This window comes from Bos indicus, chromosome 2, assembly GCF_029378745.1.
Source record: "Bos indicus isolate NIAB-ARS_2022 breed Sahiwal x Tharparkar chromosome 2, NIAB-ARS_B.indTharparkar_mat_pri_1.0, whole genome shotgun sequence".
Taxonomy (NCBI): domain Eukaryota; kingdom Metazoa; phylum Chordata; class Mammalia; order Artiodactyla; family Bovidae; genus Bos; species Bos indicus.
In genome coordinates this window covers 127,127,382-127,144,219 of record NC_091761.1, presented here as the reverse complement: position 1 = coordinate 127,144,219, position 16,838 = coordinate 127,127,382, and the positions used below count along the sequence as shown (strand labels likewise).

Sequence of the window (16,838 nt, the reverse complement as noted above, 5' to 3'; positions counted from 1 at the left end):
CCAATGGTGGACCAAGTTCAAATTCAGTTTATAGTCCATCTGCAATGTTCTTGGACTTACAGAAACGACAGAAGATTTCTTGGCCCTGGCCCTAGACAGGGAATAGGATTCTGTAAACTCTATTAGTAGACAATAAGAGGCACCTGATAGATGGAGCTGAAATTGCAAAACATTGTTCCATTAAAAGAAAAGGTGAAGGCTCCCGGGGCAGAGGCTGTGACTCAAGGTGCTCACATAAGGAGATACTTATCTCATGATTAGAGTGCTGGCGGCCCAGACGCCAGCCAGGGGTACTTGGAGAATCTGTCACTGGTAGACATGCTAGTGTATGTATGATCTGCTCAGTTGTGAGCAGACCTCATAAGTGAGGCTGGGGGATTTAATTATCACTTGTGAGAACTTGGGCAAGAAAGTGCTGGCCCAGTTAGAGTTATGGCCAGTGACACTGGCAGGTGGTTAATTAGAGACCTCTCCAGTCCATGCAAGTGCAGGGCCACGTGTAGACAGGAGGAGAGTTGGTGACAGAGAAGCAGAGAAATGATCACGTCTCCATTATACCCGTTTGTGTCGGGATCTGTTGTACTTGCAGTCATCTATAATTACAAAAGCTGAGATACTGTGGGATGGTTATTGATACTATTCATTTTTGTCATGTTGCCTGGTAATGTCCCTTTGTGCCCAAGACATGCATGTTTCTATAGTTACGGGCTGAAGAAGTGAAAGCTTCCTTGCTCTTAGCCATTTTGCAATCACAATATTCTAAAAAGCTATTTTGAGAGATAGTCAAGCCCAGTCTGTGGGGTGAAAAATGGACCCATTGTGACGAGAGCCTGAGTCATTGAAAAGACTTCATTTAACCAGAGTTCATGATGCCACATTCCCGGGTAGCAAGACAGAAAAGCGCTCCTCAACAGTTAACTGCGCTTTCCTCTCTTTCAAGTTATGTTCAATCCCATTATAGGTCAATCTCTAGTTCAGGTCCCATTTTGCATGTCCCATCTGACTGCATGAGAAGCCAGAAGTTGTGAATCTTTAAGCTTTTGATGAGTTTCAACCTAAGAAATGGTCACTGATGGGGAAAGTGGCAATTTAGGTATCGCAGGTAGAGTCTGATTGCACCTCCGTGAAGTCAGTTATCTCCACCACCCTGCTGCTTCTGAAACTGCCCCATTAGCGGGAGAAATGGTGGCAGAGTTATCACCAGAAGAATTCCAAATCATTCTCTTTAAAGGTCACACTGGTGGAATTTTCAGATAACACCTGGGATTGCTCTTTTTTTTAAGTGGGAAAGCAGCTGCTCCAGGCATGAGGCGAGGTCATCTTTTGGGTTTCAGATCTCTAGTTAAGGCTGTAACCCCGCCAAAGTGGTGATCGCTTAAGGATAATTAAATTCTACATTGTTCACGCTAAACTCTTGAGATGGGCTGATTGGCATATTTAAATCTCATCTCCCAGGCATTTGCTAATTATCATAGTCTAGTTGGATAAAAACCTAATCAAATAGCTGTTTAGAGATGCTTTGCATTTTAAAACGTACCTTTGATTTTCCACTGGTTCTTTCCCTGACCTCAAGAGGGTTTAGACTTTTAAATGGTTTAAATAGCCACAGCAAATCACTCAGGAAACTTCATGCATTTTCATTTTCTCCTGTGCGTCATTTCCATCCTTGACCCCCTTTCCTCACCCTTGAATGAAGCTTTCTCACTCAGTGACTTCTCATCCACGAGGGGCCTGTTGAATCCCAGCTAATGAGGCTCATCTCTTCATTTTAAGTGGTACCAACCAGGCCCAGAGCCAGATCTGAGAGTGAATGGTTGTCACATCTTTCTCGGGTCCACAAATGTAATACCAACTCCATGGTGAAACTAAGGAGAATTTCCTTCTCCTCTTGCTCAGAAAAAGAAAAACAGAAAGAGCAGTTTCTTGGGCCAGCATGTTGAGTCGAAGCCACCCTTCCTAGAAAAGGCACCCAAGACTGGGTTGTGGTTTTATTAACAGCAGCTGGAGAAGACCCTGACCCTGGCCCCACCCTCACCCTGGGCCCAAGCCTGCCAGCTGAACTGAGATCGTTTTAGGTGATGTTTTTTTTTTTTTTCTCAGCCACTGTGCTCAAAATTGGGAAAACATGACGGTTTTCTCCTTTATACAGAATATATGGCTGTCAGTGACAGAAGTCTCACCAAGGGCTTTCCTTTGTAGGCAGCGTCTAAAAGGGCCTGTCTTTGAGATTTATGAAAGAGCCCCCATGAGCCACCGTCACCCGTAGCTGTGCCTCAACAGCAAATACAGGGAAGAGGAATCTTGTGAAGGTTTTATCAAATCACCTGTCACTGGCCGTCAGCCCATTTGTCTCCTTTCTGTGAAAGGGTCTGTTTTGCCGGCTCTGTGGGAACTGCCACCTCCCTTCAGCAGGTGTACAGGCCCTAGCAGGAAGCCCAGATCTGGGGGCCGCTGAGAGCAAGTCTTCTCTTTCTTACTAGAAGCCAGAACGGCAGAGCTGGGGCAGGCACACTTGGTTACTTGAAAGTGTGCGTGGAGGGGTGGGGACTTGAGGGAGTGGGAGGAGAAAGCTCACACACAAGCCAACTGAAAGCCTGCGGGAGCCCTGATTCTGATCACTCAAACCATTCAAGGATCTGTGAAGCTCGAAGATCTAAGTTTTCTGTCTTTCCTGGTCGTCCCACTAGTTCATCAAGATTAGAGCCTTCTGGTTTTCGTAGTTAATTATTCTTTGGTCTTCTATTTCAGGGTTTTGAAATCAAATTGCTTGATGTTTTACTCTCTCCCGTGTGATTAGGTTATCTTTTATAATAGGGCTGCAATCATCCTTTCAAGAACACAGCACTTTAGCTCAGCACTGTCAAGGAAGATATCCTAAATGTCCCACGAAGTTTAGTCTTGTAGGAGTGAGAAAACACCACCACCCCCTGATTATGGATCCAGAAGTGCCGCCACACATCATCCATCGTCACAGACCTAGAAAAATGAAAAGGAAACCTTCTTCGAGCTGTCTGATTAATGCAGACTCAAGGAGTGCTTATGGGGTGGCAGCTCCTTGGCTTCGTAGGACAAATGAGCCCCAGGACCTGTCTTTATATGGTGTTTGTAAGGCTGAGCAGGTCTGTTTACCACTTTGAAATTCTCTCTCCTGGTGTGAACAGGTAACCTTATCAGTGGGTTTCACAAGGCATTCTAGCCCAAAAATGAAAGTATGTACTTTGGAATCTCTGCTGATGGGGGACTAGAGGGGATAAAGAGAAAAGTCAAATGCATGTCGCAGGCTACACGCGGGAAACAGGAGGAATTTGGTGGGTTTTTTTTGGATACTAATTAAGATCTCAGCTCAATTATCGTCTGGAGACCTTCCTCGGCCACCTCCACTCATTCAATCATCCTCTCCCCCAATCCCTTGCTTGATTTTTCTCCACAGTGCTTATCACTATTCAGAATTACCTTGCTTATCTGTCTCCTTCTTATTGTCCATCTCCCTACACTAGGGTATCCAGGCCATAAAGGTGGGAACCTTGCCTGTCTTCTTCACTGCTGCATGTACCAGAACATGGGGTACATTAGTAAAATGCTCAGTACACATTTTTTTAAATAAAGGTGAAGGGAGGTTGAGACAGGAACAGGAAGAGGCAAAGATTGGAATCAGACCTAGGTTTGAATCCAAACCCTCCACTTATTGGCTGTGTGCCCTTGGAATAGTTGCCAAACCTCTGTGAGCCTGAGTTTTCTATTCTGTAAAATGGGCAGGTATTAACCTGCTTCCCAGAATAGCAGTGGAGGATTACATGAGATAAAGTATATGGTAACTTCTGGCAAAGGGGCTGGTACAGGGAGGTGCTCAATAAATACTGGCTCATTCTCCAAGCCTTGATTAAAACAATTTTACCAGACAACAAACAGGGCCCTTTACTATCTAAGAGTGTCCAGTGGTCCTCAAGCCTCCTTCTTGTGTCTAGGAATGGTATCTCCAGGGGAAATAGTACTAATCCTTTTTTGGCTCCAAGGAGAACCACTGTAAATGTAGGCAGTCTCACATGGTTCTAGATGCAGGAGTCAAGGATGGGGTCCTAAGGGTTCTGTACTCAGACCTGGTTCCTCAAGAGATGGCAGCACTGCCTGGAAAACAAGACTGCTGTTCTCCTGAAGTCTTTTGTTCTCATCCGAGGCTGAAGGTCTCCATGCACACCCCAAAGACCCTGAAACAGGTCACCGAGGCCCCTTGCTGTCACAGAGGTGCCACTAACAGCCTTTAGAAACTGGTTTTCAAGGCTTATCTTCCAGATTTCAAATGGCATTACCTCCCTAAACAACCTGGCAACAGAGATGACTTCTCTCTGCATTTCCGTCACGATCTCTCTACAGCTCCCTTTGGTATGTTCCTTGTTTTCACATAAACCTGTTTTTTTCCTCTTTCTTTTTAAAAATTCTTAACATTTAGACCAAGAACTGGTTCTGCCTCTCTCACGTTTCCAGAGGCCGCAGCCTCTGTTGGGGCAGCTTTAAAGCAGGTCATCCCCTCCCTTTTAGCAGACTGAGCCTTCGGGAACTAGAAATTTGGACGGTGCTTGTTTTCAAAAAGAAACAGTCCTCAGGATGGGCCGTGTGGCACTAGTTAGCAGCCAGTCCTCATTTTGATTCTGTGTGCCACATGCCATCCAGAGGTGCTGGGTTGATGTTTTGTTCATTCGCTCATTGGACAGTGAAGCAGCCTGGTGAGATGGAAAGGGACACAGCCTTTTGAATCAGTCAGACCCCAGCTTCAAACAGTGGCTCTGCCACTTGCCAGCTGCTGCTGCTGCTAAGTCGCTTCAGTCTTGTCTGACTCTGTGCGACCCCATAGTCAGCAGCCCATCAGGTTCCCCCATCCCTGGGATTCTAGAGGCAAGAACACTGGAGTGGGTTGCCATTTCCTTCTCCAATGCATGAAAGTGAAAAGTGAAAAGGAAGTCGCTCAGTCTGTCCAACTCTAGCGACAGGGTCCCAAATGTTGGGAACAGGAGACGCTCATCTTGCCTGGGAAGGCTGTAGAGAGGGAAGCAGTGTGCTGTTGTGATTAAGTGTGCAGATTCCCAAGCGGTCTTCTTGGATCCATTGCCTGGCCCTGCCTCTGTTTGTTCTGCATCCTTGGGCAAGTCAGTTAACCCTTCAGGGCTCAGCTGCTTCCTTCACCCTATAAAATAGGGAGAACAATGGTAACCCACCCTGCAGGGTTGGTGTAGGATGAAGTGCTTCTGAAAGGCTTAGCCCAGGGCTCCGCCCCGGCTCAGGGCTCAGTGCGTGTCCACCTCTGGATAACAGAGGTAACACTTGCAGCCATTATTATTACAAATGTGCTTTGTTGACTTCCTCTGTTGGGACAGCCTCGTGCTAGGAGGTTGAGGCTGCGTTGGTGAATAGGCCACAGTTCAAGGGCAGGGGAGGCAGACATGAAAGAAATCATTATCCTGCAGAAGTCTGCAGCACTGTCACGGATGGAAGACAGGAGGCTGTAGGACAGTGAATTCCAGAATGCGGGTACTATGCTCCAGAACCTTAGAATTCCTTTTGCAGAAAAAGGGCTGTGATGGGGTGGAAAGTGGTTTGGAGGCTGAGCGGGGCTTGTTCATTCAGTTTTCATTGGGAAATGCTAAGGCGCTGAAGTAGTATATTAGTTTCCTATTGTTGTAGTCACAAATTACACAAGTTTAATGACTTAAAACCACAAATTTACTTTTTTATGCTTCTGGAGATCAGAAGTCTAACAGGAGTGGCTTTCTGGGCTAGAATCAAGGTGTTGGCCAGGTTGCATTCCTCTCTGGAGGCTCCAGGGGAAAATCCATTCCCTGGCCTTTTCCAGCTCCTGGAGGTTCCCTAGATTCGTTGGCTTATGGCCCCTTCCTCCATCCTCAAAGCCAGCGATAGCCAGTGGAGTCCTTTTCACATCTCACCATGTTGACGCTCTTGCCTCCCTCTGTCACTTCTAAGGACCGCATGAATCCACTGGGCTTACCTGGATAACCCAAGGTAATGTCCCCCTCTCAAGATCAGCTGATTACTAATCTTAATTCTATCCGAAAACTTAGTTCCATTTTACCATACATACTCAAAAGTTCAAGGGATTAGGACATGGTCACCTTCGGGGGGCCATTATTCTGCCAGACCTAGGTGGGAAGGTGTTGTATGTATTTGAGATATTATCCAAAGGCTGAAACTTGGAGAATGGAAGGGGCCTGGGAAGTGATCAGAGACAAGCCGTTCAAGCATGTTGCCTTGGAAAGCTCTTGGAAGCTCTTACACACAAACGACATTTAATGGCTTGGAAGCCTGGTGTGCTATAGTCCATGGGGTCGCAGAAAGTCGGACATGACTGAGCAACTGAACTAAAACAACAACAATTTTTATTTTTATTCAATTTAAAATGATTTTCTTCTTTTATTTATTTGGCAGCACCAGGTGTTAGTTGTGGTACATAGTATCTTTACTTTTTTTTTTTTTAGTTACAGCTTGAAAACTCTTGGTTGCAGCACATGGGATCTAGTTCCCTGACCAGGGATTGAACCTGGGCTCCCTGCATTGGGAGCACAGAGTCTTAGCCACTGGACCACCAGGGAAGTCCCTAATGGCTTGCATTTTTAAAGGGCTTACTCTGGTGGATATATAGACCAAGGATGCAGGAGCAGGGCCAAGAAAGAATGCAGGGAGACTGTGCTGAGGTTAAGGGGCAGTGGTAGGCTGGGAGGCAGCTGGGAAAGAGAGAATGAGAGAGATCGTTGACAGACTTGCTGGAGAGTGAACATGAGGTGTGGAGTTGAAGGAGACTCCAGAGGACTCGGAGGTTTCAGATGTACAGTGCTGCCTTTTCCAGTCTTGGAAAGATAATGAATGTGGAGCCCATGGTTGCAGCCACCAGTGCTGCCACTCACAGCAGGGTTTTCTCTCTGCGGGGAGCTGTGCTGAATGCCTAGCCTTGTAATTACAGTCGGCCCTCCGTATCCATGGGTTTTCCATATGGATTTGACCAACTGAAATTCAGTCTGAGGTTGGTGAATCCATGGATACAGAACCCGAAGATAAGGAGGACCAACTGTACCAAGTCATTTTACATAAGGGGTTGGAGCATCTGTGGATATTGATATCTGCGGGAGGTCCTGGCTACCAAGGGACGACTGCAATCCTTACAGCCCCGTTGGAGGCAGGCATGGTAATCACTCCATTCTGTGAGAGGCATGGGCTGCCCTGGTAGCTCAGCTGGTAAAGAATCCATCTGTAATGCAGGAGACCCCAGTTCGATTCTTGGGTTGGAAAGATTGCCTGGAGAAGGCATAGGCTACCCACTCCAGTATTCTCGGGCTTCCGTGATGGCTCAGTCAGTAAAGAATCCATTTACAATGCGGGAGACCTGGGTTGGGAAGATGCCCTGGAGGAGGGCATGGCAACCCCCTCCAGTGTTCTTGCCTGGAGAGTTTCATGGGCAGAAGAACCTGGCAGACTGTGGTCCGTGGAGTCGCAAAGAGTCGGACACGACTGAGCGACTAAGCACCGCACGTGAGAGGCAGAGGGTATTGTGACCAAGAGTGTAGACGGTCTGGGTTTGAATCCTGGCTCTGCCACTTACTTGATGTGACACTTGGGCCTGTGCCTCAGTTTCCTCATATGAGAATGGGAGTAATGATATACTAACCTTAAGGCAGAAAGTGAAGAGGAACTCAAAAGCCTCTTGATGAAAGTGAAAGTGGAGAGTGAAAAAGTTGGCTTAAAGCTCAACATTCAGAAAACGAAGATCATGGCATCCGGTCCCATCACTTCATGGGAAATAGATGGGGAAACAGTGGAAACAGTGTCAGACTTTATTTTTTTGGGCTTCAAAATCACTGCAGATGGTGATTGCAGCCATGAAATTAAAAGACGCTTACTCCTTGGAAGGAAAGTTATGACCAACCTAGATAGCATATTCAAAAGCAGAGACATTACTTTGTCAACAAAGGTTCGTCTAGTCAAGGCTATGGTTTTTCCTGTGGTCATGTATGGATGTGAGAGTTGGACTGTGAAGAAAGCTGAGTGCCGAAGAATTGATGCTTTTGAACTGTGGTGTTGGAGAAGACTCTTGAGAGTCCCTTGGACTACAAGGAGATCCAGCCAGTCCATTCTGAAGGAGATCAGCCCTGGGATTTCTTTGTAAGGAATGATGCTAAAGCTGAAACTCCAGTACTTTGGCCACCTCATGTGAAGAGTTGACTCATTGGAAAAGACTCTGATGCTGGGAGGGATTGAGGGCAGGAGGAGAAGGGGACGACAGAGGATGAGATGGCTGGATGGCATCACCAACTTGATGGACGTGAGTTTGAGTGAACTCTGGGAGATGGTGGTGGACAGGGAGGCCTGGCGTGCTGCAATTCATGGGGTCGCAAAGAGTCGGACACGACTGAGCAACTGAACTGAACTGAAACTTATAAAATTAGTGTGAAGATTAAAAGAATTGACATATATGTGAAACACTGATGACCCACTTAACATATATATATATTAAGCATAATATAACAGTATCATTGTCTTTAAACAAATGAGATCACTGAGGCACAGTGAGGTTAAGTGTCTTGTCTAAAGGCACACAGCTAGGGAAATCTGGGACCCAAAGCCAGGCTCTTATCCTCCATGCCTTAGCTCCCCCTTGAGAAGGCCTCTCAGAACTGTGGCAAGAACTATATGTTCTAGTAGGTACAAGCGCCCTTATCATGGTGCTTGGCACATGCGTGTGTGTGTAAGTGTAGTTTCTTTTTCTGTAGAATGAGAGTGATGATGACACCCACCCTGCCTCACCCACGGGATCGTAAGACTCAAATCAGAAAGGCAAAGCACAGTGGAAATGGTAGAGCTAGCTGCACATGGGTGGTTTTTATACTCAGTTTCTTCCAAATGGCCTCGTTGAATGATTTCCCCTTGGAATTTCCCTCACAGATGTGCTGCGGTCTTTCCGGTTGTCAGTCATCCTTGTCCCCATCTCCTGCCTCCACCCTGATGCCCCGTCTTTGATAGACTAGAGTGGGGAGGACCCTACACTGTACAGTTGGGTAGCCAACCCCAGTGCAGTGGCAGAGCTCAGAGTCTCTGTGACCTTCTCCATGAGCATCTTTTGTCTGCCTGCAGACCCTGCACCAAGAGCGCACATGTGCGTAGGGAAGTGTCTCACCCACTCTTGCTCCACCTGTGGGCCTCACAGGGAGTGTTGGAAATCCTGAAGTGTGAGTGGGGGGTGGAGTAGAGATGTGAATACATTTGCACTTTGAATAATCACTGTGTAAGAGGCCAAAGAGGATCCTCTAGGCCAGTTTGGAGGCTGCTGCAGGAGTCCCCCAGAGGGCTGGGAGGGACATAGATTCAAGAGGTGGTGCGGAGAGAAGTGAATGGAGAGAGACGTGGTAGATAGATTAAAAGGGAGCAGTCATCCTATGGCTGCTTTTGACTGAGCACGTATTATGTACCAGCTGCTGTGCTAAGCACTCTGTGTGTGTTATCTTATTTACTCCCAGGGTCATCATAAGGATTAAATGTTCTGTCCTTTTACAGATGAGGAAACTGAGACTCAGAGAGGTCAAGTCATTCACTCAAGACCACACAGCCAGTAGGTGGCAGAGCCCTAGAACAGCTTCTCAAATTTTAATGTGCATTTGGATCACCTGGTTCAGTTCAGTTCAGTTGCTCAGTCGTGTCCAAGTCTTTGCAACCCCATGAACCGCAGCATGCCAGGCCTCCCTGTACATCACCAACTCCCGGAGTTCATCCAAACCCATGTCCACTGAGTCGGTGATGCCATCCAACCATCTCATCCTCTGTCGTCCCCTTCTCCTCCTGCCCTCAATCTTTCCCAGCATCTGGGTCTTTCCAGATGAGTCAGCTCTTCACATCAGGTGGCCTAATTATTGGAGTCTCAGCTTCAACATCAGTCCTTCCAATGAACACCTAGGACTGATCTCCTTTAGGATGGACTGGTTGGATCTCCTTGCAGTCCAAGGGACTCGCAAGAGTCTTCTTCAACACCACAGATCAAAAGCATCAATTCTTTGGCACTCAGGTTTCTTTATAGTCCAACTCTCACATCCATCCATGACCACTGGAAAAACCATAGCCTTGACTAGACAGACCTTTGTTGACAAATTAATGTCTCTGCTTTTCAATATGCTGTCTAGGTTGGTCATAACTTTCCTTCCAAGGAGTAAGCATCTTTTAATTTCATGGCTGCAATCACCATCTGCAGTGATTTTGAAGCCCAGAAAAATAAAGTCAGCCACTGTTGCCACTTTTTCCCCATCTGTTTGCCATGAAGTGATGGGACCTTGTCTAACTCAATGAAACTAAGCCATGCCATGTGCGGTCACCCAAGATGGATGGGTCATGGTGGAGAGGTCTGACAGAATGTGGTCCACTAGAGAAGGGAATGGCAAACCACTTCAGTATTCTTGCCTTGAGAACCCCAAGAACAGTATGAAAAGGCAAAAAGATAGGACACTGAAAGATGAACTCCCCAGGTTGGTAGGTCCCCAGTATGCTACTGGAGATCAGTGGAGAAATAACTCCAGAAAGAATGAAGGGATGGAGCCAAAGCAAAAACAACACCCAGTTGTGGATGGGACTGGTGATGGAAGCAAGGTTCGATGCTGTAAAGAGCAATATTGCATAGGAGCCTGGGATGTTAAGTCCATGAATCAAAGCAAATTGGAAGTGGTCAAACAGGAGATGACAGAGTGAACATCGACATTCTAGGAATCAGCGAACTAAGATGGACTGGAATGGGTGAATTTAACTCAGATGACCATTATATCTACTACTGTGGGCAGGAATCCCTTAGAAGAAATGGAGTAGCCATCATAGGCAACAAAAGAGTCCAAAATGCAGTACTTGGATGCAGTCTCAAAAACGACAGAATGATCTCTCTTCATTTCCAAGGCAAACCATTCAATATCATGGTAATTCAAGTCTATGCCCTGACCAATAACACTGAAGAAGCTGAAGTTGAACAGTTCTATGAAGACCTACAAGACCTTCCAGAACTAACAGCCAAAAAAGATGTCCTTTTCATTATAGGGGACTGGATCCTTTTCATTAGAGGGGGCTGGAATGCAAAAGTAGGAAGTCAGGAAACACCTGGAGTAACAGGCAAATTTGGCCTTGGAGTACAGAATGAAGCAGGGCAAAGGCTAATAGAGTTCTGCCAAGAGAATGCACTGGTCATAGCAAACACCCTCTTCCAACAATACAAGAGAAGTCTCTTCACATGGACATCACCAGATGGTCGACATCAAAATCAGATTGATTATATTCTTTGCAGCCAAAGATGGAGAAGCTCTATACAGTCAGCAAAAACAAGACCAGGAGCTGACTGTGGCTTAGATCATGAACTCCTTATTGGCAAATTCAGACTGAAATTGAAGAAAGTGGATCACCTGGAGATCTTGTTAAATGCTGGCTTTGGTTCAGCCGGTCTGGGATGGGCCCCAAGATGCTGCATTCCTAACATGCTCCCCAGATTTGCCCCACTGCTGGTCCCTGGACCACACTGAATAACAGAGGTCTGTCTGCCTCCAGGACTCACATTCTCAGCCATGGTGCCTTAGAACAGCTGCAGATGGCGGGAGATTTCTGAAGCTACTCAAATCTGAATCCCACCCTGGGCAGGATGTGGGAGAGCTTTCTGGACCTCAGATAGGTCGGAAGTTGTTTCACATTTTCACTTCCTCTCTTTGCCCAATAGCTCAAGCAAACCCAGAAGTGAGAGGGTTGGAGGTAGCACCTCTCAGTCTATTCCCCACCCGCCCCTCCACCCCTCAGCACAACCAGACCCCATCCTGCGTCTGCTTCTGAACCAGGGACCAGGGGTCACATACATTCACAGATGTCTCCACAGTTGTCAATCAGGTCATTTTGTGGGGGAACCATTGATGGGGGTGGATTGAGAAATCTAATATGAATGGTTGTTAGTACCAAGCTGTCAGCTGTTTCCCTGGGCTGTACTGAAAATGAAGGGGAACAAAATCAACCCAACGTTCTAATCTCTTAATCTGTGTGATCATTATCTCCTGGGATGATTGGAGACCAAGCCCTTTCCCATTCAGCCCCTGCAGATGGGCCAGGTGTCACTGCTGGGAGATGCCAATAAGGCTGCAAGTCACTGTGTGAGCACTTTAATGACTGGGAAAATCCATTTCCCTTCTTGGCAGCTTTGTGATGTTGCAACTGTGCTTCTGGGTCATCGCCAGCCCTGATCTGTCTGTGCGCATGCTTTATATTAAAAAGGGGAGGATGTCTCACTTGTTTCGGTGATCGCTCCTTTCTCCCTAGTTGCCACCAAAGAACTTTCTGAGGCAAACTTTCTGTCCAGTTTTGCACTCTCCAGACAGTCTTCCAGTATTCCCATTTCTTTGTCTCCTCAAACACATTCTTTCTGTCTTGGCTCTGTTGTTTGGGGGCTTCTTAGGCTGGGGTGGGTGTCTGTGCAGGGGCGATAGCCGTGGATTCTAGTTTCCTGCAGGACAGAATTCTAGAACTCTGAGACAGGGAGAAAGAACATCTTAAGCAAAATAATAATGTCTGCCTCAAACTTGTAAATATTTTTCATTATAAGATTTCATGTCATTGCAATTTGTTCAGGTGGACAAGAACAGCTTTTGTTTGAGAGAGAACTGAAGAGGTGTCTTAGGATTTGGCTCCAATTGCTCTGCCTGTCTCTCCATCACTGGAGCTTTGTCGCCTGCCTCTGCAGAGCTTGGCAAGGGAATGCTTTGTGGTCTATTGTTAGGTGTTCTTTGAAACTATAAATCATAGGCTGCTGGAAGGGAGGGGCTTCCAGAGACCATCCAGAGCTCCCTCTGTCTCTAGCATGGACGTGCATGGATGCACACACACACATACACACATGTGCGCACACACAGACACGTAGATACATACACATACAGATGATGACCGCCTGGTGTGTATTTCCAGATCCCAGTGGGGGCAGAGGTGTTTAGTTCTCCTGTCTGTTGATGCTTACAGCCACATTTTGAGTCTGTCCCAGATTTCTCTTGCTGTAGCTCAGGCTGCCCCTGCCTACATCAGCTGCTTCACTGTCCTGGCCCATCTTTTTGGAAACACGACCATCCCTGCACTATTAACTTACGCATCTAGGCGATGAAAAGTCATTTTCCTTGTCTGGTCTCACATGGTTCTTGTAAAATGTGGCTTGGCAAATAGGTAATGTCTCTGGCATTAAATCCTATTTGACGGTGAGGTTCTGGCTCTCTGCTTCTATTTATGTTGTTTCTCTTGCTGGTTGGGCCCTTTCTGACTCCTGGCTGTAAAGGCCTTCTACTCTGTCAAAACCCACTCCTTCCCATCCACCCCATGGCTAATCAGCCATGCACTCCTTTTGACTTAGGAGTAGCATTGTATCATTTTTCCTTGCTTTTCATTTAACAATCTTTCATTTTCACCTTACAAACATTTATAGATATTCGTTGTAGAAAATCCAGAAAATATAGATCAATAGGAAGAAAAAATGACCATTAAACCACTCACTATCTGATATAACCACTGTCAACATTTTTGTGCATATCCTTCCTGTCTTTCTCCTTTGAAATACTAAAAATAATCCAGTGATCTTCATGCCATATAACCTGGTGTCCTGCTTTTCCAACTAATATTATATAACAAGCATCTTTGTGTGTCTCTCTCTATATATAGTGATATTTAGCTTATATCACTAAATATTTAGAAGCATAAATTTTTTTGGCTGTTTGGCTTGTGGGATCTTAGTTCCCCAATCAGGGAGCAAACCCAGGCCCCCTGCAGTGGAAGCACAGAGGCCTTAACCACTGGACCCCTAGGGAATACCCAGGAAACACAGTTTTTTTCAATTTATTTTTAATTGAAGGATGCTTGCTTGACCATATTGGTTTGTTTGCTGCCATACATCAACATGAATTAGCCATAGGTGTATATGTGTCCCCTCCCTCTTGAAACCTCGTTTACCCCCTCCCATCCTTTTGCACCCCTTCAGGTTGTCACAGAGTCCCAGTTTGGGTTCCCCGTGTCACACAGCAAACTTCCATTGGCTATCTGTTTTACATATGGTAGTGTATATGTTTCCATGCTACTCTCTCCATTCATCTCACCCTCTCCTTCCTTGGAAACATGATTTTTAACACTTGTTTCATACTTTACATCTCATACTTTATCCCTTGCATGATTATTTTTAACTGGGAACAATACCTGTCAAGCCCACTGAACTGTCCAGTCAAATTAAGGAAGTGTGCAAAGAGCTGAACAAACATGAGCAATGATCATGAGTACTGTTAGCTTTATCTTCCCGATCAAGTACTTCATGTATTCACAAAATACTTTATGTATTCATAAAATTGTTGTATACTTTCCTATTCGTGAGGGCTTCCCTGATAGCCCAGTTGGTAAAGAATCCGTCTGCAATGCAGGAGACCCTGGTTCAATTCCTGGGTCAGGAAGATCTGCTGGAGAAGAGATAGGCCACCCACTCCGGTCTTCTTGGGTGTCCCTTGTGGCTCAGCTGGTAAAGAATCTGCCTGCAATGCAGGAGACCTCAGTTTGATCTCTGGGTTGGGAAGAGCCCCTAGAGAAGGGAAAGGCTACCCACTCCAGTATTCGGGCCTGGAGAGTTCCATGGACTGTATAATAGTCCATGGGGTTGCAAAGAGTCGGACACGACTCAGCGACTTTCACTTTCCTGTTCATGAAGTTTTGCCCAGTGGTGGGTAAAACAAGCTGTCTGGGTTTAATCTTTAAAAGAGAATGTGCTTATTAATAAGTTTTTATTTTTTCCTGGTAATTTCTTAGAGGCTCTGTCTTAAGGAATTTACCTGAAATATAGAGAAGGGGGTATGTACAAAGATGTCTATGAAGGCAGTATTTACAATAGCCCCAAAGTAGAAAACACTGCCATGTCCAATTATATGGGAGGAAGGTTAAGTAACTGATGCTGAACCTACTTGCCAGACTATTATATAGCTAGCTAAAATGAGGTTTACAAAGGTTTTGTAATAAAATGGAAGATGTTTATGTCACCATCATGGGAAAAAGCGAAGATGAATGAAAAAGAGCGAAAAGAAAGACTACCCAATGGGAATGATGGTTATAATGTTGAAGTGATGGGTGATTGCTTTCTTTCTCTCTGCTTTTCTGCAATGAGCTTGCATAGCTTAGTTTCATGAAAAGATAGGTAGGTAGGTAGGTAGACAGATAGCTAGATCAACCTTGTGTTTTAAACTGTTGGAAAGGATGTATGTGGAAGAAGGAAGTACAGGGCACAGAACTGAGCTTAAGTGAAAGGAGTGACCCAGAGGTGCGAGAAAAGGGCCTGGGGTTGCTGAGCCCAAACTGACCTGGAACTTTTAGGAAAATGCTTTGTACCACAAAAGGTGCATTTTAGTTTAGCTTTGGAGCAGGAAGAATAGAGTGAGGATGGACACCTCATTTGAATATAGTAAGCTAATGATAAAACAGAGAAACCAAAATTATGGGTTCCTCATTTGCTCCATCTTCTGACCAGCGTGGACAGGCCAGGCTTGGTGAAGGGGATGTGAAAGCCCAGCAGGGCTTTTGAGGAACCGAGGGGTAAGAGGAGCCACAGGAGACTAGCAACAACATTTTATCATAATTTATAAAAGTGGAGGAAAACAGAATGCCGTAATGTATGTATTTGGGCGAAAATGACATCAGTCAGTTCAGTTCAGTCGCTCAGTCGTGACCGACTCTTTGCGACCCCGTGAACCGCAGCACGCCAGGCCTCCCTGTCCATCACCAACTCCCGGCGTCCACCCAAACCCATGTCCATTGAGTTGGTGATGCCATCCAACCATCACATCCTCTGACATCCCCTTCTCCTCCTGCCCTCAATCTTTCCCAGCATCAGGGTCTTTTTCAATGAGTCAGCTCTTCGCATCAGGTGGCCAAAGGATTGGAGTCTCAGCTTCAACATCAGTCCTTCCAGTGAACATTCAGGACTGATTTCCTTTAGGATGGACTGGTTGGATTTCTTTGCAGTCCAAAGGACTCTCAAGAGTCTTTTCCAACACCACAGTTCAAAAGCATCAATTCTTCGGCGCTCAGGTTTCTTTATAGTCCAACTCTCACATCCATACATGACCACTGGAAAAACCATAGCCTTGACTAGATGGACCTTTGTTGACAAAGTAATGTCTCTGCTTTTCAGTATGTTGTCTAGATTGGTCATAACTTTCCTTCCAAGGAGTAAGCGTCTTTTAATTTCATGGCTGCAATCACCATCTGCAGTGATTTTGGAGCCCAGAAAAATAAAGTCAGCCACTGTTTCCACTGTTTGCCCATCTATCTGCCATGCAGTGATGGGACCAGATGCCATGATCTTAGTTTTCTGAATGTTGAGCTTTAAGCCAACTTTTTCACTCTCCTCTTTCACTTTATCAAGAGGCTTTTTAGTTCCTCTTCACTTTCTGCCATAAGGGTGGTGTCATCTGCATATCTGGGGTTACTGATATTTCTCCCAGCAATCTTGATTCCAGCTTGTGCTTCCTCCAGCCCAGTGTTTCTCATGATGTACTCTGCATAGAAGTTAAATAAGCAGGGTGACAATATACATCCTTGACATACTCCTTTTCCTATTTGGAACCAGTCTGTTGTTCCATGTCCAGCTCTAACTGTTGCTTCCTGACCTGCATACAGGTTTCTCAAGAGGCAGGTCAGGTGGTCTGGTATGCCCAACTCTTTCAAAATTTTCCACAGTTGATTGTGATCCACACAGTCAAAGGCTTTGGCATAGTCAGTAAAGCAGAAATAGGTGTTTTTATGGAACTCTCTTGCTTTTTCGATGA

General features: G+C 45.8%; 1 protein-coding gene and 1 non-coding gene across 2 annotated transcripts in view; one reads left to right on the top strand and one right to left on the bottom strand.

The window, feature by feature from the left end:
- Window positions 1-16,838, top strand: part of MAN1C1 (mannosidase alpha class 1C member 1) — a 154,519-nt gene that overhangs the window by 37,352 nt on the left and 100,329 nt on the right. The gene's annotated exons all lie outside the window — the stretch shown is intronic.
- On the bottom strand, window positions 6,527-6,599 carry TRNAG-CCC (transfer RNA glycine (anticodon CCC)). The gene has a single exon. It is a non-coding gene; the product is annotated as a tRNA-Gly (tRNA).